This window comes from Diprion similis, chromosome 1 (assembly GCF_021155765.1).
Source record: "Diprion similis isolate iyDipSimi1 chromosome 1, iyDipSimi1.1, whole genome shotgun sequence".
Classification (NCBI taxonomy): Eukaryota; Metazoa; Arthropoda; class Insecta; order Hymenoptera; family Diprionidae; genus Diprion; species Diprion similis.
The window spans coordinates 860476-886514 of record NC_060105.1 but is presented as its reverse complement, the minus strand read 5'-3'; the positions used below and the strand labels follow the sequence as shown (position 1 = coordinate 886514).

The window sequence follows — 26039 nt, the reverse complement described above, 5'->3', positions numbered from 1 at the left end:
TCATCATATAGTCATTGATTATTCTTCAATTCGTTAGATGATAGTAGAGATATATTACCAAATCAAGATAAGCAGAATACATTTCCAACCTGCAATAAATAATATGCAGAATATTGCGTAATAAATATTTCAACTGCACTGTAGTTTTCCTGCTAACTAGCACTTTGTTTGAATTCCAAAAAAAAAAAAAAAAAACTTCAATCTATCAAAAGAAAATATTAACGACCACTGAAGCAATAAATACCGCGATAGAACATTTTATAGTACCACTCAAATGTTGCAATTTAGAAAAAAAAAATGCAGAATAATTTTAGCTATTCCGCACGTATTAAAGAGAGAAGATTGAATGAAAAAATTTCTGATCGTAGCGTCGAGAAAATTGAGAGAGAACTTGGTTCGTTCTCATACTTTCCTGAGTAGGCACTCGCGTTTCCCGGCTCTACAATTATCCAAGTACCACTTTACCTCGCTCCGGTTATTATTATTTTTTTTTTCTTTTTCTCATATTTTTTCTTTTCCCTTAAAATATTATTACAAGTATTAAGAAACATACCGTCGGTTGTTTGCTCTACAGTTGTAGAAATATAACGATCACGTCTGCAAAGTTTCCTTTTTTTATATCGCAATATCTAGTTGAATTATCGAATCCTTCGGGTATCGGCCTCCTACCCTTGAGTTTTTCCCTACTTACGGGAAACGGGTTTTATTATTCAATCAACGGAATCGAGAAGTTAACTTTTGCGAAGACGACGATGATCCACCGCGTGCGGAAATAATTCACACAGATCGCAGCGACGTTTCCTCATTGTCTTAAAAGTTTGGTGCACACCTGCAGTCGAGTCGGGCCGAAAGCTCGAGAAACGAAAGTGGACAACGAGAAAGGGAGTTGAAGAGGACGTAGCAGCGATGCACGATGGGTAGGTAATTACTCCGCAAACCCGGAGCACGCGGGGTTCGAAGAACGGAGAGAGGGATGTTAGTTTTAATATGCGAGGGGCTGACTTATAGGCTTTTTGAAAAATGAGCGTCGCGACCTCGCATATGCGGACGGAAGAGACGAGAGACAAGGAAGAAGAATGACCGAAACAAGAAGAAGCAGCAGCCGCGACATCGCGGTAGACGAGTCGCAACCCCCATCTTCTCACCCCTTTGACTTTTCCCGTATCAATCACGATACGCCCGCATGTGGTTGTGTGGGAAAATATAGAAAAACTGTCCCCTCGTCACCGTCGACTGACGGATCGCTTGTCGTTTCTGCAGGCTATCCATATACTGCGTATGAGAATTGGTATTTTAAAAACGATCCGTTTAAAGGGGGCGTGATTCAAATTCCGCAAGCAATTATTTGCTGGCGAGACTTGAAGTGAAGAAATCAAACTTTTACGAAACAACAAAGTTTCGAATGGTCGGTAACCCGACGGCTAAATGTTCCGAAATGCCAGATTCTGAAAATTCAAGTTACGGTAGAGCAAAATTACGAGAAATAAAGTTTCGATAGTTTTGAATTCCAAAAGTTGAAATATGATCACGCAGCGTAGTTTATTCGACGAGTGGGTGTTAAAAATCAGAGGATTTCATACGGAAAAATATCGAACATTCAAAACAAAGAAAGATGAAAATGGCGAAATTTAACCAAGCCAGAAATTCGAAGAACAAAAAATCTTTGATCACTCGTAATTTCGATGTATCATATGTTTAAATTTTCTCATTTTCGCACTTTCGGAACTTTGAATTGTCGGAGTTATGCCCTTCGTCCTTTCGTCCTTTCGAAATTTTTCCCTCTCGGGTTTCGAACTATTCGAAACTCTGATATTTGGTCAAAGTTTGATTTTTCTTTACTTCAATTATCACCACCAAAAAATACGGAATTTCAACTCCGTTCCGGTTCCAAAAAGGGTAGAAAGAATGAAAAAAAATAAGGTGTAAAGTACAGAAAACGGAGACGGAGAGAAGGTAAAAACATATTACCCATCTGTCGTAAAAAACGAAGAGAAGCAACGTACGTTTCAGCCCATCACGGCACCCACTTCTGGTTCCAAAACGCTCGTCCCACGCGAAGGGATGTAAATTTCCATACATTCTCGTTTGTCCTTCGCCATAGGCATGGCACATTGGCCGGCATATACCCGGTCTCTCGTTCCAAAATGCGTCGCGTACGATCCATTACACGCGGTTACAACGTGGACCAGGGTAACCAAGAGCCATATACGCAGGGTTCATCGATCCCGAGGGGCGTCCTCGTCAGCCCTTAAAACCGAGCTTTTGCGAAGATGATAATGGAGTCAAAATGTCTCCGGGTCATTTTCGGCAAAAGTTTGTAATTTCTTGGTAACGGTATAAAGACGTGCTCATGAGAGAGAAAACCCGGCGGTTTTTCTTCCCGACTTTCCCCTACCTCGTAGTATCCCTATACTATATTCCGCGGGGGAATTTTTTTTTTTTTTTTTGGGGGGGATGGGGGGAGATTCTCGGTTGTATGTTCATCGATTATTCATACTTGACCGTGCAGCCTCTCCGAATTTGTTTACATATAAATGTTGATGTCTGCGATTCAAGATATTCGTTGCAGGGAAAGCAGACGATAAGACGCAGAGAATTTTCCAACCCCTGAAACAGCGACGATAACATTAACAGTCATTTCCTGGTCACCGGGTCTCTGTTAACTTATTACGCGAAACGGTGAATTGCGAATGGACAGGGCACGGTGCGAGTGTTTCCACCGCTCGGCGAGGGTAGTTAACCTTGGCGCCGCTTAATTATAACGGCGACAGGTCGCCCCCCTCCCCCACCCCACCAACACTCGAAACCTCTACACTTCACCCCCGCTGCTCCTACATCTTAGCGGAATTCTGGTACAGCCCACTCTTATAGGGGGAGATGGGGAAAGGGGCAAAATAAGGACTTGCTGCCACTTGGTGCAGACTCGGTGAGTCCTCTTATCCTTCCCTTTCGGCCCCTCATCCTTCGCCCCCGATGGTAAACTTTCGAAGTAATTACTCTCGTGCCTTGACTCGGCCGTGTAAACAGCGACACTACACTATTGCAGCCTCGACTCGAGTGTCGCACCTGCGGGTTTTTCCCTCACGTTGCCCAATTCGTGACTGACGAACGCCTCGTCTTCTTCGTTTTCTTTTTCTTCTTCTTCTTCTTCTTCTTCTTGCGCGAAAAATCACCGGTCAAGGGATTAAAATTTTATTTTCGTACATACAGAGGCGAAGCGCGGTCTAGCCGTAAACTTTCCGTAAGGGTGAAGGGCGGAGGGTGGAGGGTATGATCGGAAGGGGCTCTGATATGTTTGATCGAATGAAATATGCAGCGGCGAATAGGGAGAAGAGCGGCAAGTCTGCTGTGAGGGAGGTAAGTTTTCCGAAAGGAAAACCCGGGGAACGAGCAGAGAGCAAGAAGTTTGTGGGCGGCGCGACGAGGGACTGACACGAGCGAGGATCGGGCAGAAGCTCGCCCTGGGGCTTATTATAAATTTAGAATCTGATACCACGTTTACCACCGGCAGGGGAGGGGGGAGGGAGGGTGTGGGAGGGTGAGGAGGATACGGCCCGCGTCAAACCCTCCCTTCGAGAACAATTTTTACCTCACGAGTCAGAATTACAGTCCGACACCGGAAAATTATTCGAGATATTATCATAGGTACGTAAGCATTACACCCTTCACGATTTTCTTACCTTTCATATATATATTTTTTTTTTCTTCTCTTTCCTCATTCTCAGCCTCTGTTTTTTTCTCTGTCAAAAACACATGTTTTAGAAGCATATTTTTTTCTCCGCCCCCAGACACATGCCTGTTATTTCCACCTGTATCACAGGGTGTACCGCCCTTCAATTCACTTTCAAATTACGTACCTTCTATAACAGAATTGTGGACGTTGACGTTGTTGTTTTTTTTCTCACGCACTTTTTCTTCTTCTTGGTTTTTTCTTTTCTCTTTTCTTTTTTTCCTGACGTGTAACGGTGAATAATTGAGTGGATGAGGGGATGGATAAAGCGGCGCGGGGGTGACCCGAAGGATAACTTCGAGACAGAGCTTAGGAACGTTAAAACGTAACGTATAAATTTTCGGAAAGTTATTGCTGTGGTCAAAAATTATCTCGTCATATTGTCCCCTACTTTTATTCCCTTTTTTTTCATTTGTCACGTGCATGCATCCTGATCATCGGAACGAGTGAGGTTCAGAGGGTGAGCTAAATGGTGAACGACTAGGTCGAGTCCCGGGGGATTTTCCGCTTCCCGATCCCGGCACAGCGCCGTTCGCGTGCGTTTCGATCATACACGGATAATGAAGAATGGCCTATACCTTCGGAGATTATCGTGTGCACCTAGTAGAGAGGAAGAGAGAGAGAGAAAGAGGGAGAGAGGGAGAGAGGGAGGAAGGGAGGCGCCGCCCCTGCAAATCGACCCAGATTTTCATAGAATTGAGTTTTATAACGGGGTCGTGTGCCGCGGGCACCGTGGGAATACACCTGCAGGCATAACCCCCATAATGGAGACAGATTTCGCGGGATTATCGTGACCTGAGGGAGCCTGTTCCTCTCTTTTGACAGATCAATGCGCGAAGTTTCAGCTTGTGTTTCCTCTTTCCCTCCCGAAAGAATTTTTTGGGAAAAGGGAAAACGTGTAGGTACGACTTCCGGTCCTTTCGCATCCCGTATCGCGTTTGATTGATAATAATACGGGACTTATACTCATAACACCTGTGACTAGGATCTAATCTGTGGAAACATATTCATTAATCACTTCACCCAACAAGTAAATCCTTCGGTCCTTCGCAGCCGCCTTTCGTCCATGACGCGGCGGTCTTTCCGGTCGAAATGACGCAGACGGAAACGTGAATGACCGAGTTTCAGGACAAAGGACCGTCACGCGCGTATCGCGCGTACACGCGATTTCACTTCTTCTCGCCCAACCTTATCATCGCCAAGGGATGCGACGCCGCGGGTATGAAACGCGGCAGCCCCGAGCTTTCGCGTTAAAGCTCATATCGCATCGGCCTGGACACTGGAGCCCATTATTCCGGCATATTAGACAAGAATTTAATAACCTTCCAATAAATTTACCCGACTTGCGCCCATTACAGCCAGGCTGCAATAAATCAGCTGCGGCGATGTCTCTGCATATGTATTATACGTACAAGGTATATATATATATATATGTGCATATAGTACAGCTATCCAAGGTGGATTAATGGGCGTCCCGGAAAATTTTAATACCAAAAGCAGGAATGAAATCATTTTGAAGAAACTTATTCCTCTTTTATGAAACCACGTCATCCGTCTATTTCTTCGAAGATTGAAATCGAAAAATGTATTCAAAATGTATCTTGGATATATTTCCCGGCTTGTAATCTCTGCGAATTTTCAGACGGGAATGAGGGCGTTTTTCCCGGAGGTTGAATTGAGGATAAGCCGTCGAGCTCCGGCTCCTCTCACGTTCATCATCGCCACCCGCGAGAGGCTGTGCAGAGAGCTTGGATCTCTGCATGCAATCCGAGGCAGCTGCGCAGCTACGGCCTGCTTCGAATTAATCCTGGAGAGCTGCAGCCGCGTCTCAACGTCAAACGTTGATTACCGCCCTTCCGAAGGCTGTCCAAACGATACGCTGTGTTTTGATCATACCCAGACACGAGTGTCTGCTTTTCCTGCCGCGGAGATGATGACTGCGTTGCCTGGGATATGATGAAGAAGATGGATGGATCGATTCATATCCCACGCGAAGCGGATGTGGACTAATTTACAGCCGCGGAATCTTATTAATTCCTTTTAATCCTGACTCTGACGTAAGATTAACTTTTTTGACCTCTAATCTCGGACGAAAGTGGTATATTAGGACTTTTCTCCCGCATCTCTGCGGGAAATATAAAATTTCCGACTTTATTCCCTTGTTACATAATGTACTATTAATCGATAATGTTACACCGTTCATTTAAAGTAAAGATTAATGCATGCCCATTATCGTTTCTTCTTTCTCTCATTCGCCTCGAAAGTCTCGCACACTTTTTCCTTTCCGTTCCCATTCCCTTTCGCCTCACTAATCCTGCGACTCAAGGGTGTCTTAATTAATCGCCTGAGAAAGGCTTCGAATCGATTTTACTTGTAATTATTGGATTGGCTCGAGTGCTGCGCGAAAAGATTGCATAGACCAACGGACGGTGGAATTTAAACAAAGGGAAATATTGAATCCGTAGATTATTGGCCGTCGACGTTGAAATTTCATTCAATTCGTGACGCTGCAATCGTCGCAAAGAATGCCGCATTGTTTTCGATCGACATTATCGGGTCGGATAACCGCTGCTGCATATATACAGCATATATGTATACATGGATTTGTATACGGCGGGACTGAATGTGAACCGATTTAATTATCCAAAACCCGCGCATTTCAGCCGGGCTGACAAATACGAAAGAATGAATGAAGTAAAAGCGTTTATCGAGTCGGTGGAGAGTGGGAAAATTTTAAATGTATCCATTTCTCAAACATCAAATTATGTAGAGAAAAAGATCGGAATGTTTAATTTTCTTCGACCGCTCCCAAGAATTTTCCACTTATTAGTTCTTTGCCGATTGTCAATTACCGTCTTACTACTTTCCTCTCGCGTCTTATGCTTTCCTTAATTCCGCACTCTTGGTTTCCCCTTCAGCTCTGATTCAATTATTTTTTCACGCAGAAAAAAGAAACCAGCATTCCTTACCTTCCCTCGCGTTAAGCTGTACGTTTTCACTTATAAATTCTTACATAACCCTGCAACACTCCGAGCGAATATCTGCCTGGGAATATTTTAACCCCCGGCAAGATGCGGACCGAATCGAGGAAAGAAGCAGCGAAGATGTTTCGGTACGTTATTCCATTTTCAACATACTTATCTCTATTCAAACACGCCGCTCATTCGTTCCAGTCTCACTGCAGTGAAATCGGAAAAACCCACCACACAATCTTCAAAAGTAATAATACAAGGCCAGTTCTGGGTACAGATTTCTGTACCGACATTTTACCGACACACCCAATGTACCAACGTAGTGGGAGCGTCGGTAAATGTCGGTACAGGAATCTGTATCGAGAACCGACCTTGTATTGCTACTGCCGAAACGATATAAAATTGCAAATCGATCTGTAGGAGGAGGGCGAGGCGTGGAAAAGTAGTCGAATTGTTTAATTTAGTTGAAAATTAGTCGAACCGGGGTACTGATTTAGCCTACCTACTCCACGGTCTCTCGGTCGTCTCACTTCAACGAACGTAATCCCGATCGCATCCTGTCCCCTTCTCGTTCCTCCGATTTCCGTCCCTTCCCTTCGTCGTCGCCCCGAAACTTCGGAGTCCCGGCGTCATTTACGCGTTTACGGGATTGAATTCTCGGCAGAACGGGCTGACCCCTTTCCTCGTTCGCCGGTCAGGTTCGTTTTACAGAAGTGAATGTAAATGTAAATGTTCAGTGGGTAATCTATACGCAAAACGACTCAGCAGCAGCAGCAGCAGCAGCTATTGCCGAAGGATAAGCTTAGCCCAGCTGTAGCGATTAGGGGTGCTTTTCTTTTCGCCAAAACTGTTTCGTTGTACGAAATAGAAGAAAAAACTTCACCCACTACTTTTTCATTTATAAAATTGATAAACCTTATCACTGAAATCTTTTTTTTCCGCCCTTAAATTACCTACCAGCGACTAAAGTCGCTGGTTTCTCATAGCGAAAGGCAAAGGAATGGTTGGAGATGCTCTCGTGACAGACGAAGACATCAGGTGGGTGAAGGGGTGCGAGTAAAGTACTGCAGCACAGTCGGTTTGCATATTCAGTAGTAAAGCGGATGTATATTGTATACGTATACGTATATAAGGTATGCAAGGTACACGCCTTACACCGCTTGCTAATGCCTTGGTTTTAATTATTGCAATTAATTAAGCCACCTCCCGAGGCTGCCGAGTTGTAGAAAATGTATATAGTCGGCCACGCCGCGCGAATTCTGCAGCAATTTGATCAATGTTATAAATTTTACAATGCTACGGTAGAAATTCATTTTGAACATTTTTCGGAAACCTGCGGAGAAAGTTCTGCACTTGAACTTCGCTTGGGAGTTTGATGACAAACTCTTGTTCATGAACTTTTCCGAGTTTCGACAGCTGAGAATCCGAAAAAATTATGTTACTCGAGGGATGATTTGAGAAATTTAAATCCCGATCGGTTGTTCTTACTTCAGGGGGTTGAAGTGGTCGTATTCGCTGACCCACGGTCCTTGCCAATCCTGTCCGAGTGATTCGAAAATTGAATTTTACACAATTGAAACCGGCGTCTAACTTATGCATTGGATTGCGAATCGGTGCTTCGATCGCATCGGGTACCCAATATTCTCAATTTATCGCTCATGGCAGGCGCCAGTTGGCGACGTGAACGCGAATCAAATGCAGTTTATCTCTGTAAGAATTTTAAGTTCTGGATTTACATATAATAAGTATAATAGATGTAACAAGAAGTGGACCCGACTGGGTCGTCTTTTTAATATCGTCCGCTTGTTTGCGAAAACATTATAAACTCCTAAATTTCGCGTTAGGGTGAAAATTTTACCTCATTTTCATAATCATCAGAGCCGTGAGGCGTTATTGCGCATTAACGAAGGGTCGAGTCGTTGCCGCGGCGCCTGGAGTAAAATTAAGGCAGAATTTAAACCCGTTTGCAAGCTTTATACACTACAGAAATAAGCAACCTCTGAGAGAAAAAAATTCCGCAAAATAATTATTCAAGACTGATATTACTTCTCCTCCACCTCAGCCGGCACACAAAAATCTTTCAGACACACAAATCCGCAATTTCTCCCTAATTCGCAGAATTATAATTTATACCCCGTGAAAAGAATCGTTCTGCGACAAAAATTCACCCCGTCACGGAAAAAAGGCTCGGCTGTTTTCTAGCCTCTACCATCAAAGGGGTTGTGAATTGTTAACGGTATTTAACGACAGCGAGGTGTAGCCGAAATTAGCGAAGAAATAAAGCCACTGAGTTTCTCGACTTCGCTTCGCTTGGGTCCTCTGATAAACGTAGAGGCGCAGCTTCGAAGCTTCGGGTAGAAGGACGGGGGAGCTTTCCACCCCTCGTCCCTCGCCCAGCAGACCGACGGACCGACCGACCCTAAGCCGCCGCTAAGAAACTCGTTAAAGACCACTTCACGCGCCCGGTCTATTCAACTGTTTCGCAAACCCTAATTATGCTCGTTATAAGTTATCCCCGTACCCGGACACGGTCCTGGAATACGAAGAAATTAGGGCCGTTTTCTCATCCGATTCACCGCCCTCCACCTCTCTGGAGAGATCCTTAAATGGCAGTATTAGCTCAACTAATTTTCCGGCCTGTATAGGCCGAAAGTTTGGCGTAAAAAACTTTGTTTTTGCTTCCAGAGGGAAATTTACAGCTTCGGAAATCGCGTGGTGGTTGTTTTTTTTTCTTTCTTTTTTCATTTTTTTTTTTTTTCAAATCTTCAGCGTCACGATGAATCGGTGCAGAGTGGAATCCCCCCACCCCCTCCACCCCCTCGCATCGTTTATCTGCAAATATATCCAAATTTTCAACCCCCGGGAACGTAAATTCCGGCAATTAAAGTTTTCGGGAGAAAAGAGATGGAGGGGGAGGGGGGGGGGGGAGGAAAAATTAGCCGAAAGGGTCGTGAGAGGTTTAAAGAAGCTCGAGTGTCGCTCTCGACGGGTTTGACGACGAAATCTAGTCGTCGTTGCCCGGATACGCGGGCTCGGCGAAAGTCTTCCTACCTCTCGGCTGTTTCTCTTTACGGTTATATAATATGTGTATTTTCGAACAATTGTTTTCTTGGGGTTGCTTTTCGGTCGCAAAAAGCGGGGACGTGGGAGGGTCGCGAAGGAAAAGTGGTAGGCACTTGAATTACAATTACGCCGTGAATTTAGCCCCGCGTGTGTGTACCCGGAACCCTTGCAGCTCCCTGCGAGTCCTTTGGTGGGTTCTTCGAGCCCTTTGAGTCGTCAACGACTCGCCTTGAGGACTCGAAACAAACTCTGGAAGTCGGAGAGAGAAAGAGAGAGAGAAAGGAGGGGAGGATTTTTGATCTCTCGCCGCAAATTAGCCACCCTTCTCCCCGGCAATAAAGAAGATTGTATAAAAATTTTTTCACCCTCACTCGGTGCCGCGAGGCCGAGGGTTCGGTATGGGTCTAATTTTCGTTTCTTTTTCTTTCCTCCACTTTTTCCTCTCTCTGATCGAATTATTTCACCCGTATAATTAATTTCGAGTATTTTACCGAGGAAGAGGAGAGGATCGAGAGAGAAAAGGAAAGGACGGGAATCGTTTAACGAAACCTGTCTTCGCGATTAAGACGGGAATGGAAAAGTTTGAGCAAGCGGCGGCGCCGAGACGCCGGTGTGATATTCCAAAAGTTTAACCGGGGGATCGGTTTATTGTAAAATTTGATATCCGAGGGATTAAGTTAATAATTGGCAAGCGATCCATCCACGCTCTCGTCTCGTATTTCCCAGCCTTATTCTCAGAGCTTTCGACCGCGGTGTCGGCGAAAATACACATCCAACTCAGCCCCTGCCCGGTGGGGTAGAGAAAATGGGAATCATCCGCGAGATTCGATCCCGAAAACCTCTGACCTAAGCGCGATTTAAACTTTTAATTAAAACAAACCCCGCTGCACAAGCCGCAAGCCAAATTATTATTATTATTATATGCTGGCGAAGAGGAGAGAAGATGAAATGAGACGAGACGAGGAAGAGAGAGGAGCCTAATATATACCCGAGCCACAAATTGACTCCCCGTAAATTAAACGATCTCATTGTCTGTCAGCAGTCAGACAGCGACAGGGTCGAAAGGCAGCCGAGAAACGTCGATTCCCTGACAATGAGCCGCAGCCTTTTCACCGTCCATCCTTTCGACCTGATCGACGCTCCTTTTCATCGTTATATTCCACTCATTATTCGCTCTGTTCTTCGTCTATGAATAAGTTGATTTTTCCCGTTTCGATCGTCACGCGAAAGTAGGTCGAGAGAAGAATGGAATAAAAATATGGTCGATAGATTTCCGCCCCGGAAATTCGAGGGAATGATAAATATTTTGTATCAAGCTATCCGCCATATGTTTTGGCAGAACGAAACGCAGGATGAAAAAGCGATAAATTTTTATCTACTCAAGCAGAGAGTCAATTTTTTGATAATACGAAATTCCATCAGGATGATGAGCTTTTTCCTCTTCCCGGGGCGAGCATCAAGGCCACCGGAAGTCCTCTATCGAGGTGAAATGAAGAGCCGGGTTTCGAGTTTAATGACCGTTGAAGACGAGGAGGCGGCGGTCCTTGTCGTCCCGCGTCTCAGGATCGAGGAAAAATTAAGTTCCCCCCAGCCGAACGCATTAGACGGAGATGATCGTTAGTGTCTCGTTACGGAAGTTACACCTCATCTCGATTAACCGGGTATTCGGGTCAACGGCTACGCAAAACTGCGCAATTCCGTATTCGCGGAATCCGAGAAGAGCAGGGAGTGCTTCCTGCTTCCCGATTCCAGGAAGCGACGAGCCGCAGGATACAGGCGTCCACGTGTCGAACCTAATTGCGTCATTAGCCTGCCGGATATCGACTGTATTATTATCTCGCATTACGGCCTCGTGGCGCCCGTCGATGACAAATTGGCAAAGACATTCGCCCTGCCACGTGTCTCCTGTTCCCCAAGTTCACCCCAAAGTTTGCTAATTTTATGACGCATAAATCGCGTAAAAATTAAATGAAAAGTGACGTTAACGTAACAAAACATCAGGGAACAAGGTCATCATTTGGCAAGTGAATATTTCGTTTATCATGGTTCACTAAATGTCATCCATTTCAACTTCATCCTCGTCACCTTTTGGAGGTCGAACCGTTTGCCACAGAAATGAGGAATTCTGTAGACAGTCTCCGAGCCCGAATGAATTGGTACAAAGAATCCAAGTGCATCATCGGCAATGTCGGTGAAAACAACATGCATAATGGTTCGTTATAATAACGGCCGATTGAGGGATGGATGTAGGTATCACTGCAGCGTGTCTTTAATTGGCCGTTATAGTCCAGGGTAATAATTATGATGCGGGTAGGGGTAACATGCGGCGGTGTTCGCAGTCGTCCAATTACCGTCATGTTATTACGGGAAGCGACTCTTCAGAGCTTTCCTTTATATCCTGCACCCAGGAGCCAGCCCGTAGGATTCCATCCCCTTCACCTCCGCTTCTTCGTCTGTTCCTCCTCCTCCTCCTTCTCCTCGTCGTCGTAGCGACGGCGGATGGTTCTTCTCGTCGTCGCTTTCACGAGACGTTTCGGATCCCACAGCAGCATGGTTATTACATGCAAACTTGTCGATCGCGTTTTGTTTTCCTCACGATGAGGGAAAAAGTGCTGTGGGACGGGGGTGGAGGGTGAAATGGGGCGGCCACTGGGGGTCGGGATGATTACCTAGAGTGAAGAAGAAAGAAGAGAGGAAAGAGGGAGAATATTAAAAGAAGAAAAAACGTGGCCGGCTGGGAGGACGAGAACGACGACAATGAGAGAGAGATGGGGGAGGGGTGAGGGGGAGGGGGGCGATATTGGGGTGAGGAGGAAACAGAAAGATATTGATACGCTCGCAAGCCTCTTTATAAATACGCAATTTGTCTCGATTCCTGGCTTCCAGAAGTTTTTGGCGCACAGCCTCTTGTACGACAATCTATAATAATTGAAAACCGCATCTCGTTAATTGGAGGCCATTTCGACGTAGTTACCTGTTCCTTCGGAGCGTTTTCAGATAGTTAAAAATTAGAAAAATAAGACAGATTGACGAAGTGAAGTCAGTGACTTCAATTAATCTCTGAAGACACCGTTGACCGAGGAAATTATGAAAGAAGTGTAACGGTTGTTCGAAACTCATCACAACAGGGTTGCGAAATGTAGGTACCTATACACATGGAGAAAACGGAAGTAATCAGTTATTCGAACCACAAAGAGCAAGCTTGTGTGCACGATGAACAGCGGGAGTCTGTTGTCAAGCAATTGCTCCTGCAACCGTTAGTTAATTAATTAGGAGAAGAACGAGAGGCGGGACGAAGTGCCAGAGGGTGATGTTTAGGCGCTTCTCACCAGCTTTCCCGGTGCTTTCAATCACTTTGATGTCGCGTCGCGCATGATCGAAGCTTGACCGTAGAACAAGGAGCTCCAAGTAGCCCGTCAAAAATCGTGACGCATACAAACAGCTTGGAAGAAGATGCTTGTGACGCGGGCGAACTTCCAAAGTTAGACATGAAAGACTAAGAAAATTTTCTCCTCGTTATTACACCTCAAGATGAAGAATCGGGAAGCCCGTCAGCCTGGTCCCGGGTAACGTGAAGTAGGATCGGGTTCGAGGTTCGGAAGCAAATTCCAAGTCTAGGGTGTCCCGGCCCCAGCTGAAGCGTGACTCGATCAAGTGGGGCGGGAGTCGAGTTACCACCGACAAGGTTGAGGTCGCCGGCAAATCTTGACTTTGGACTCTACCGCCGAGGGACTTGACCGAGGAAGTTAGGCCTGGAGGGCCAATCCAAGTCCGGAAACTGGTTCCTCGCCGATTGCTTAGCACTCGGAATATTTGCCCATCCGATTACCGCGGAGCGGCTGCTGTCCTTACTTTCCCTATCGCGTAATCTCTCGACCAAACGCGGACCAGCTGCCCAGACACGAAGGCGCAAACTTGGCTTTATACTTGGTATACGTATGTATTTGCAATAAAGACCGCGGACAAAAGCTCTTTCTCCGCTGGAGTCCTCGCGGTCGGCGGATTACGGGGAACTGGATGCGGCTTGCGCCCATCGAGATGGTCGAAGGGATGGAGAGAGATCAAGAGAGAGAGAGAGAGAGAGAGAGAGAAAAGAATTACGGGGGGAGGAAGCAGGCAGCAGACTCTGGTATTGGCACTGACAGCCTTCCGCCGTCTGGTAGCCGGGGGCTGTTTTGGGGGGCGGTCACCCGACGGCGCTTAATTGTGCCGGTGAAATGCTCAGACAGTCGGATTCCTTCGATGTCACGTCCCACTTCGAGTTTTCCGATTCCTCGAGTAGGCACGTTCAAATTCAGACTTAATTCGGTATATCGTTGGTTTGCAAAACTGCTAATTATTATTCATACTATGAACCTGCCCGCGTTATGCGGAGATGAATCGTGAAGGAATCATTCATGCTTCGCTTGACTCACCGATATTAAAAATAAAAGAATTATAATTCACAGAACACCAAACGGTAACAATTAATAAAAATGCAAAGGTTTTCCTTTCTGTACCTAAACACTGGTGTGCATTGAATTCTGAACGATTTCTAAACCTTTAAAATAATTTCTGCTCGTTTTGGACATCGACACGAACGATCACTTTCGTTCTCGAAGTCCTTTACCCTGATTCCTTTCTGAAAAAGTCGCGTCAATGCTCCAGAAGAGTTAAACGACTGAACCGGTATTCATGGGTGGGAAAAAATCCCGAGGAATATATTGGGGGGATAAATTTACCATACGGTTTCTGGGGATCCGACGTCGTTGAACCGACCGGAAGTTTCGGGCGACGACGCGACTGTGCCGTCGCCGTCGTCCCAATCCTTCCCTCTTTGCCGTCTTTTTCTCCTCGGCGTAAATAAAGTTGAGGAAAGTTACGCAGAGCGTGAGGTGAAGCGATGCGAGATGAGAGGAAAGGAGAGGAGAGGAGGAGCTGCATGGGGGCAGGGCTAATGGGCGATGGGTGAGAAATGGACCGATTATATTCGCATTATATTCCTGTCGATATATTATTTATGACGTCGTTAAGTTAGACGTAAAACTGGCTGGTATAAATATTAATCCGGAGATCCATTTATCTCTGGACATTGTGCAGAGCTCGCTCATAAATATGGACTAATGAAACAAAAATTTCACTGATCCCTCGCGCCTTTGAGGTTTGTACCTTGTAGAGGCGATGAACAATTACGCCGCGTTTTCCCCCTCGATTCCTTTGGTTAATTGACTTTCTTCTCGGAAATTGATACGCCGACCTCAACGCCTAGCTGCACGTTATCCTCGCACTCGATGCAAATTAATCGAGTTTAGGGAGAATCACGTCGGTCGTCGCGTCGCGTCGCGTCGCGTCGCGTCGTCGCCTCGCTTCGAGAATTCATTTATATTCCCCGAAAGGTGAAATAAATTATAATTTTCCACGCTCTCGCTGCTACGTCGATTATGTCAAGATGAAGAGAGGTAAGCGGGAGAGCGAGGAGGAAAAAAAATGAAGGAATTAGTAGAAAACGAGCAAAACAACTCACGCAAAATTAAATACAATTAAAAAATCTCGCCGCGTTCGGCAGCCCTCCACCGTTCTTTCGCCTCTTCGAGTTTCCACGTTTTCCGACGCATCGCTGTGTGTGTGTGGGGTGGGGGGTGGGGTGGGGGTGAAGCCGAACCCTGCGCTCGTGCCCATATTCGACCTCCAGCCAGGTAGATAGAAAACCATTATAAAGTTATAATACAGTACTCGAGACACGGAAGTTTTCAAATAATTCTTGACTTGAATAATATTGTTCGCACGATGGATGCTGCAGCTCCGGTATACATCTATAGCAACTCTTTATGGGCACAACATTTCCCCTCAAAAAATTTGTCCAAAAAATGATTTTTTTACCATTTTTTAGAGGGGTGTTGTCGTACCTCAGAAAAACACCAAATTTTCTTTTACAGTTTTGGTAAAATTTCGGTGAATTTGTTCAAGGTAGAGAAAAAAAAAATTAAACTAATTTGATGGTAAAAAGCCACGCTCGTGCCCCACCCATCCCTATACATATAGGATATTATGTGGAACCGCAAAAATACTCGGGGAACAAAGGCTCAAGGACCCCCGCGAATCCGAGAGGGATGAGAAGCGGGACACACATTCTCGATCAGAAAAATCCCCTCGTCCACTCGCAGCCCCTTACAATACGCGCAAACCATGCTGGATCCTCGAGGGAAAGAAATTGCAACAGAATCATAGAAGCATCAGCTAAATATGTGCATAATTGGTTGGGGGTGTAATAACGCTTGAGAAATTTATAATTAGATAATAATTATAGTTATAACGGAGCAGGAAGAAAATATGGAAAATATTTCAATTACACCCCTGAGAAGGTAAGGAGAGTCTCTAATATGCCTGGGTTAAGTCTCCGCGAACGAGTAGTCAGGGTGGAAGAAACCCTCAAGAAACTGCTACGGAGGGGGGAAGATCGTCTCCAGGAGCCGTTTGCCATTCGTTCGTTCCTACTGGAGCGGCGTATTATTTTGTGAAAATAAAACCAAGCGTTTCCAGTCAATTACCGGACCGAAGAATCGAGGCAGCGCACTGCAGTTTAATGCGAAACGTAAACGGGGAGGGAAATCCACCCCCTTCACCCCCCTCACTCCCCTTATCATCTCGAGGGTCTTTTACCAATCCAAGAAGATTTTAAATAAAGTAAACGGTCCTCGAGACGGCGACGATTGAAGAATCCTGAAAAAGCACAATCTCGAAGCTTCAGGTCTGTTGGAAAAAAATCCGGTACAACGAAATTCGAGTCCTTTCAATCGCAGGAGTCGATAGCTGCAGCCCACCGGGAAGTCTAATTGGGCCGGTTTGAAACAATTAATTATAACTGTTGCCAGACTGCAGAAACCGCGGCTGTTTTCCCGCGGTATTCGTACAAATTTCATTTTTCATCGAACAAAGGACACGAGCTCCCTTTTATGAACGGATCGACGTCCCGTCTATATCACGAGGGCCTCCTGTGTTTGTTTGGGTGAAATTGGAGGAAAACATTGTGGTAAACCCTCCGGTTGGTTGTCGACAAGCGGGAACCAAACCGCTCTCTCTCTCTCTCCTTCTCTCTTTCTATTTCTCTTTCTCTTTCCCTCGGCTTGACGTACCTGCGATAAAGAGCGACGGAGACTAGAGTACCGTTCCATTCCGTTCCATTCCGTTCCGTTCCGTTCCGTTCTATGGAGTCGAACCCGCGTCCCCGTCCCTTCATCGTCCGATCCGGCACCCGGAACAAAGCGACATCGCAAGCTCTGAATAGAAGAGCCAAAACTCGAATCTTGATTCGGAGGCCACCATCACCTGCACCGGTCTGAATAGTCGGGTCTGTTTCCATCCCCTCATTTTCCCCCCTTTTCACCTTCCCGTCAAATAAAATATCTCCTCCCTCCCCCGCCCCTCCAGAGCTAGATCCACCGATATCGTCATACGATCGCTTGACCTCTCGGCCGGAGGAACTGGAAGGAAATGTGCAGAACAGAAACGGTGGATGGTAGCTTAAAAAGAGGAGACACTCGCTGGGTTTTGAAAGATAATTTCCAATCACAAATCTGGTTCCTAATTTTATTCTGACAACTTTCACCAGGTCCTTCGGTTTTCTATCCTTACTGCTAAGCTTAACCTTGCAATTAGGTATCTGACCGCATTTTTCTTTTTTTACATGAATTTTAAATAAGTTTAGTTGTCAACAGAGTAGACGCGTTCACTTCGCGAGTTATTATCAACGATTTTCAATCCACTCAAATCCAAAAACCTGTAATCCTTTGGTACCAGTTCCATAGAAGTTGACGTGACATCCGCTGCTGACGCAAGAAATGAGTGAACGTGAAGTCAAGAACCGGGGTAAATCTGCTCAAAATCCACCACAGAGTGGATCTATAACGGCATTAGATTTTCCGGTGTAAAACGTAACGCGTGTCGGCTTTAATTTTCAATTAATCATCCGGAACAACACGGGCAGAGTAATCATGAAGATTCTGTTAGCGCTTCGTCTTACGGGTAAACTTTGGCACGACGACACGCCACACAGTCGAACTTGGCAAATGCGTGTGTGGGTGACTGGGACACAGGCTTCTTGTGAAACGCACACATTGCCTGGAGGATGCGGAGTTGGGAAACAGGAAGTTTGAAATGATATCTCTAGGGTTGAGGGACCGGAGCCGCACTGGGCTAAAATTTAATTAACACCCTCGAACGGGGTAAATGATTTCTCAGTCCAAGATTTACCGGGTAGTCGAAATCGGGCAGCGCGAGTTTCCGGAAGCATGATTCAATTCCTTTTTCCTTCTTATTCAGCTTCGAATACTCGCAAGACTTTCTTCCACCCTTTTCACCTGCCTTCCACGCATGGAACCCATACGTGCATAAACTTTGTCGACGCGACGCGACGTTAGGACTCCGTATGTAATTATAAATGTATGTTTACCTTGAGGTTAAAGATACAGCAATTATAACTTGGATGCAGGGTGGAAACTCTGCGGTAAGTAATCATATACCTAATTATTTGTTTGCCAACTTTTAGCGGTAAGTATACAGATACGAGGATGTCTGTGATGTGCCATTGGTCGACGATGAGCTTCGGAAACTTTCTCACTCGACCGTTTACTATATATATATATATATATATATATATATATAAATTGTACATACAAATGGTTTCCGCATTTCAAGGAGGCTTGGATACTTTGAAAACGTGATCTTCACCCTCAGATTCGTTCCGACGTAACGAAACTTACATTAGTCAGGCATCTCAATACATACGCGCAACGCTGCAGTCAAAGAGAAATTATTCCCGCAATATCTGCGTGCAAGCCTCTTTAAATTTATAATATAAACATCCCCATTCGCGTCGCGGGGAAATTAGAGAGTCTCGGTTTGTCAGCTTTTGTCTCTGGGGCTATTTTTCATTCCCCTTGTTACGATTATTGTTATTATTTTTATTTTATCATCCTTTTCAATACCGGCAAGCTTTCTCCTCGGGTCACGACGGCAAGAAAATATTGGTTCTGATATTTTCAACATCGTATTTTTCTCTCGTCAATACCGTATCAAATCTATCGCATCTTGTATTATATGTATACTTTTACTTCGTCGTTTTTCTTCAGCCCTACAGTGTGTGTAGAGAGCGATCTGGAAATTGGGTCAGCGATTCTTGAGAGAGGGCGACGTCTATGTATATATTGTGTGTATACACATATATATATATATATATTTATTATATATACTCATATATATATATGTATATAATACATCCACTCCACACACTCGAAGCATTTCCTGCTATCGATTATATATAATATGTGCCTATATTCGTGTACGTTCGACTACGCCTGGAGTATTTTCTTTTTCACTTTTCACTTTTTAATGGTTTCTTCATTTTCCTCTTCTAGAATCAAAGGACGTGGGGATGGGGGGGGGGGGGGGGGGGGATAAAAGAGAAAAAAAATAATGAAAAACGTGAAACACCTCAGCACGTAGCGCCTCCGGCTCTAATTAATTTGTCAACGAATATAAAAGTCGTATCGATCACTCATCGTGACGTTGAATGAGAGTGAAGCGAGATTCTATCGTAACTAATTATACGGGCACGCGCAGCATTCGATCGCCTCATTGCCGTTTGAACGACGAGCTGAGAGGATATTAAATTCTTTAAAGATTATAACGCGTTTCGCGCAGGGAAAAGTGACAACGAAAACATCATTTATTTATTTATTTATTTGTGTATATCATTTTTATTTTTATTTCTCTCAAATTTAAAAGCGACTCACGCACTTCTTTCTTGAGAATCGTGTATGGGTCGTAAGCAAAAAAGAGAAACAAACAAACAAACAAAAAAATAAAAATAAAAAAAAACACACGATCATTCGTGTGATGGCAAAGTGAAAGAAGGGAGAAGAGACACTCGCGTGTCTGTAACACGCATAGCTCGTGTTTGTAACGCTGTTTTATCACCCTCTAGCCGTGCTGACGTAAGTATAGTAGGTATATCGAAATACCGTGAAAGGAGCGGCCTCGCACAATAAAAGCGTCATGCTCTCCGTGTTTTTATAGATTCCTCGACAAATGTTAACGTTTCATGGTATACGAATTAAAATACCCTCCCCTTTTATCCGTTTCCTCTTCTTTTTCATTTTTACTTCGTGGTATATAAAAGGCGGGGATCGTCACCGTTATACACGCCATAAAAAAGGGGGGAGGTGGGAGGGATTGGCTGTTTTTCAAGAGCTCTTTTCTCCTCCATCTGGAGGGAATTCTTTAATAACGCCCGTTTATCACGATACTCGACGATCGGCGATGGACGCGCACCTGCGTTAGCATACCTTACACGCACCCGTGAACTACTCGTCCCTTAAACAGCATGAGGTATAACAGAAAATGTGCGATCATGCAAAGTTGGAATAACGTTGATCTGCTTTGTATACGTAACTAAACTTATCTTCTCGAAATTTTCTCCTCTCCAAAAAAAAAAGAAAAAAAGAAGACTAAAAAAGAAAATGAACCGCAATCTGCGCTTGACACGCGCCTATAACTTTTTTCGAAGAGCGTTGAGACTGCCGAGCAAAAAATCTTCGCCACCGTTGTGCACCACACGGGGGTAGTTTCGGTCTTTAAGAATCGGACAAAGTTCTGAAACGGCGGTTGGCGAGCCGAATTCTCGAGTGTTTCTTGCGCTCGGTCGATCATCGGGGTCGTCGAGGGGGTCAACGAAGCGAAGACAAACGATCCTCCGAGCTGCAAGTGTCTAGATTTATGATGCCGAATGAAAAATAACGCTCTTCGGTACACAGTGGTAGCGTTGATCGTTGTTGCCAGTCGGCATTTCGCGTGCTAAGAATCGCACGGCACGGTACAATTTTTTTCACCCAGCCTCAAGACGTTCAAGGGTATCGGAAAATGTCTTCATGACGTAAGAGCCTGGTAGTCGGCGCCATTTTATGACCACATAACCTAAGTTGTTAATTTCAATGGAGGAAAATCGTAATTCTTGGGATTTGAAATTACTTGTGTCATATAAATTGACGAAACTTAATCAATAATTATACCTGTTCTACCATCGACACGCAAAAAAAAAAAAGGATCAACCGTCGGCTGTCAGCCTTTTTTCCACCAGATGACGCATTGCGAAGTGACAAGCCATAGTTGAGATAAAATTCAATACGAGGCAGCGTTCCGAACTATTTATAACGCGGTTCTCTAATTCCGCGAGAAAGATTAAAATTAGCAAGCTTGCGGTTGATCGCGAAGTTCAGACACGTGAAAATCGAATTAAACAACAATTCCAGGGCAAAGCCTCGGTAAATGAACATCACAAGGAGCGTGTTACAGTAATTCGTCTGAAATTGGTTTGCAGCAGTCAGAGTTCCTCCCTCGACGACGATCTTCGTCTCCAAACAACCGACGTCCTCCATCAGCGTCTGTTTCGGGGAATCCTATCCTCAGAATCTCCTTCCACCCCGATGAGCGATTCGCTTGAAAATTCCCGACGTCTCGATCGTGGAAACATGTTCATTTAGCGAAGCTTTAAACGCGCGCGTATAATCTCGACGGTTCTTACGGTACATTGAAATATTTCCGAGACCGTGGAAGTTCGCACTAGCTGATTGGCGGAGGGCGCAGCAAGTTTCGTTGGGGTGACGAGAAGTAACCGTCTTTGTCGTCGTCATCGGCTCGCCCGAAGACCGCGGCGTTAATCAAGTTCGGGACTTTTTACGACGGGACTTTCTGGTGGCGGGATAGCAACCAGGCGAAGGGGATGATCGAGAATCCAGGAGCCTTTCCCCTATCCGTGTGGATGAGATGCCACCTTAGGTCCGAGGATTAGATTGCTCTTCCTTCCTTCCTTCCTTCCTTCCTTCCTTCCTTCGATGCAAGATCGTCGTAAATAAATACCCTATCCCTACCCACGTGCTTGGGTATAGGTATGTATACATGTACAGTCAGCCATCTTAATTTCATTTCCTCGATAGGATTTGCTCGGTATCAACGCTGCCTCGTATTATTGGATACAGGGTAAACGTGCGGAGGCTCGTATCTTCCGAGTTATATACCTATATACATAAGGCGACGTAGATCATCCGAAGCCGATAGTTTCATATCCCCGTCGAAATCCCAGGTGGTGTATTGATTAATTGAACGTCGTCGCATAATTCGAGGAATATATGCCATCAGCAATAAACGGAGATCGCGGTTTATATACTCGACGAAACAGCAGGATGAAAAAAAAATTGAAGCGATGATTCGAAAGAGAGGGTCAGTTTTATTAATTAATTGGATTTTGCACAGCATACGCGGATATCATTACTTCGTTTGCTTTTGCTTTTGTTTTTATTTTTATTTTATGTTATTTTATTCCGAATCATGTACGCTTGACGAATAGGTGAGATAATGTCGTGGATACGCGAGTGGCTCGGAGGAGATTTCAACGAATTCCAGGTTACGAGGAACATCAAGTTTATAAATCACAGACGACGGCTAACGTCGACGACGTCGACGACGACGAACCGAGATGACGCGTATTACTCTCGATTAATACCGGCGAAAGCTTTGCGCTCTCGTCGCTCCGGCGCTAATTACATCCCTTGCATTCGCACTCACGGTGGCTAATAAAATACCCCTCCTTCCCTCCTTCTCTCCCTCCCGCTCTCCCTCTTGTATACACCATCCAAAATTACTTCGCTGCGTTTTTGTTTTGGTTATTTTTATTTACATTTTTACTCTCATTGTCATTATATATTTCCCTCTCTCTTTCCATCGACCGAGTTGCTTCCAATTTCGAATTGGTGGAATGAAATAAAGAGGAAGAGAGATGGAAAAGCGAGGACACAGTATTATGGTAAAAGCATTTGATGTCGACTGATCGTATAACCAATTCCCACTCGATGTAGGCACTGCTCCAGGTAAATACTAGGTAGCACTGCCATAATGAGAGTCGGCCGAGTTTGTCGGCGTTCGAAAAGCGAGTTGATGTTTAAAATTCGATTTTCTTTTTTTTTTCTCCTATCCAATTCCATTTACGTTTTTCCTTTTCGCTTTGTCCTGTTTTGATTTCCCGAAAGAGCTCTCCATGTTTTATACGCACGTTATACGTCTGTGAATTTATTCACCACGTTGATAATTTTATTTTTTTTTCTTCTTTTTTTTTAAATTTTGGTTCCAATTTCATCTCTCTCTCTCTCTTCATTCGTTTCATTCAGATATGATGCTTTTGACGACTCATATATACACATATATACGTATAAACGTGACAAGAATAAATAAAATTAAACAATAACAATAATAATAACAATAATAATGATAATAATTGGGAAATTCACGGGTTGGTTATAGGTAAACACCGTATCAGACGTGGACAATCTTGGCAAGAGATGGATGGGATACGTCAGACGGACAGGCCGGTAACGAAATGAATTTAGAAGCGAGATAATAAAACCTGATCCCGTGGCGGGTTAATTGATCGATGGGTCTTAGAGCCACCCCCGTCTCTCTGTACATATATACATGTAGATTGTATATGTATAGGCAGTGGGTACCTTATACGTGGTACGTCGACGTCGCCCAACGAAACGAGAATCTATTCTCCTTCGTATATTCGTGACGAGGGGAAAGAAAGAGGTGAAGCAAAAAAGAAACGAAAAAAAGGAAAGAAAATTGAGCCAAAAAGGCTACGTGAATCCGGTAAAAACTCACTTCATTCAACCCTAAATTGCGAAAAGTAAATAATAAAAAGTACGATGGGGATCCTCGTAATGCGAAGGAAGCTTTTAGCCAATTTTTTTCTACTCATTACATCGTAACTTTTTTTATAGACTTCACGTTGCAGGTAGAGTATACGTGTATGATTTTACATACGCGGATATGAGATAGCAAAAACTGGAGTACACGTGTAATGCAATTTATATTCAGATATATAGTTTCCATAGTTCATCGATCGATCGGTGATTTCCAATAATAATAGTACGAATAACAATAATTGGAGGAAAGTTTCAGCGATGCGAAATTTGCGAATCATAGTTTTACAGCCCAGCCAAGTGCTGACAAATGTTGTACTTGTCGTTAAATAACGTCAGTCAAGTTCATGATCGATATTATGTGTACCTACGTATAAAAGACACAAATCGATCAACGAGCTATTCTGGTAATAAATTATCACGCAACGTAGGTACCGCGATGTTGTCACTTATTTGCTTTTGTTTGCTTCGCTTTGATCCAGCGTTGGTGAAGAAAGCTTCAAGGTGAGGGGGGTCAAAAATGGATTCATTCATCATTTATCACCGGTTTCCCCCCGTCTTCGGATGACTAAAGTAAATAAAACGGAAGTGCAAATCGCGCTGTTTATACCAGCTCGGTAATCTTTCGGCGTTGATGCTGACGCACGTTTCATACAAGATTTATATTTTTTCTCTTTCCACTCTTTACGCGATTGATTGCGTGTATGTATGCGTATATTGATTAGCCGAGTTTGACTTTCGAGGTGGTGTAATAATAATATTCTGATACATTTCAACGCGGTGATTCATTGCGGAGGTAATTTTAATGCAAGGAAGATTAGAGGAAGAAAGAAAATGAGTCGGAGCGAAAGAAGCAGCGCGAATATTTATCGAAAAATAAAAAATGAAATTCGCCGCCCCCCGTGGATTAAATTTCAATACATCACACAATAGATGTATATATATACATGCATGATGTACGTATACAAGGTAAGGGGAATTAAAATTTGATTCAGTGTTTGATAAGCGTTACGGATTTAACCGATATTAAAATGCCGGGGAACAAATCGATTCTCCATGATGAGATTAATTAATAAACAATATCATACATGCGTACTTCGAAATTCCCATACGGTGGGATTAACTCTGTGGTATATTAATTCGTTTGTTGGTGCGTACAACGTCGTTTCAATCCCTCGAAATCGATTCGGTTAACACTGAAAATAGAATTTCGCGTAGTCGCTTCAAGCCCTGCCTGTCATAAATATTTTGTCTACGAAGTCGTAAAAGGGTTTAAGACTCAAGGGGCGGGACAGTCAGGCACGGATAGCAGGGAGCCGGTAAATATGTATATTGAATTAAACGGCACGAGCTTGAATCCGCAGCTCCGTAATTGGCGGCAGTTTAATTATTCAATAGAAACGCGTAAATCAACTGAAATATCAAATTAAATTTCGACTTATGTACACACATACCGGGCAAAGTGAGTTTACGAATATATTATAGCCTCCCTTCATTACAAAATGAAATAATTAATACATCCAACGACAAACGAGTTACAGACTTCGCTCTGCACACCTCGAGGGAATTACTGCACGTTATTTTCGCGCGTAAAATTATTGCTTAAAATTTTTTTCACCACACACGAATTAAACTGTCATCATTTTGTTTCAACATAATAAAATTCAAAACACAGATTCAAAGGAACGAACATTTTTTCAAAATATCCACAACGACGTGAAATTGAGACAAGTTTGTATAAAAATCGTCAACAATTAATAAAAATTACAGTAAGACTCACCTGTGCCTTTTTCTTGCAATTGAGTAGCTTTCAGGCAGGGTAGAATAAAAACAAGTAACAGGGATGAAAACTGCAGTTCAAAGTTGTCGGGTTATTAAAAACGTCTTAACACTGTCATCAACGCCGTTTAAAACTTTGATAATTATTTCATTTGCGTTTTAGGACCACATTGTTCATAACGTTATTAACCGATTAGCTTATCGTCGTTTCTCGAACTTGAAACTCGCCGGCAAAACACGCTGCGAAGGATCGCCGTCGTCGGTCGGCGTATCGCGCGAGGCTCGCCAGGCGCGACTGGCGTCGCGACGCCCGGACCACGTGGGTCGTGTAGCCCGCGGCTGACATGCGCGGGTTTCCGTCACTGCCGCCGAGTGGCTGTCCGTCCGCCGCGACGCCAAACTCGACAAATAATTACGTAGGGTATTATTATTACGTACTCGAGAGCTTTTTCCCGTCCCCCTTTTTATTGCTCAACCTGTGGCGTTGAGCTTTTTTCAAACTTTGACCGACGTGTTTGCCCGAGTTACAACGTGCGCGTTTATTTATTTATTTATTTATTTACATTTGGGGACAAGAAACTTCAGCGAAGATGTGAAAATAAGTAATGAACGAACGAGCGGGCTAAAAGTTGTCTTGTGATCCGCTCGGCAGTTTCGGCATAAATTACCACGCGACAATAACTCATTGACTCGCATCACGAACTAGATTCTGACTTATAACCCGCTGACATGAATTCCGTGCTTCGACCAATTACTCCATGTCGA

At 44.2% G+C, this 26039-nt stretch overlaps 1 protein-coding gene across 3 annotated transcripts in view; it reads right to left on the bottom strand.

Annotated features, from left to right (window-relative positions):
* LOC124405773 (tensin-3-like) overlaps positions 1-26039 on the bottom strand; it is an 82529-nt gene that overhangs the window by 35791 nt on the left and 20699 nt on the right. The window contains exon 1 of one of the 3 annotated variants that reach the window (XM_046880983.1): positions 25276-25426. The exons of the other annotated variants lie outside the window; for them this stretch is intronic. The gene's annotated coding sequence lies outside the window, so the exon portion shown is untranslated. Of the gene's footprint in view, positions 1-25275; positions 25427-26039 lie in introns of those variants that run through there. 3 annotated transcript variants of the gene reach the window in all.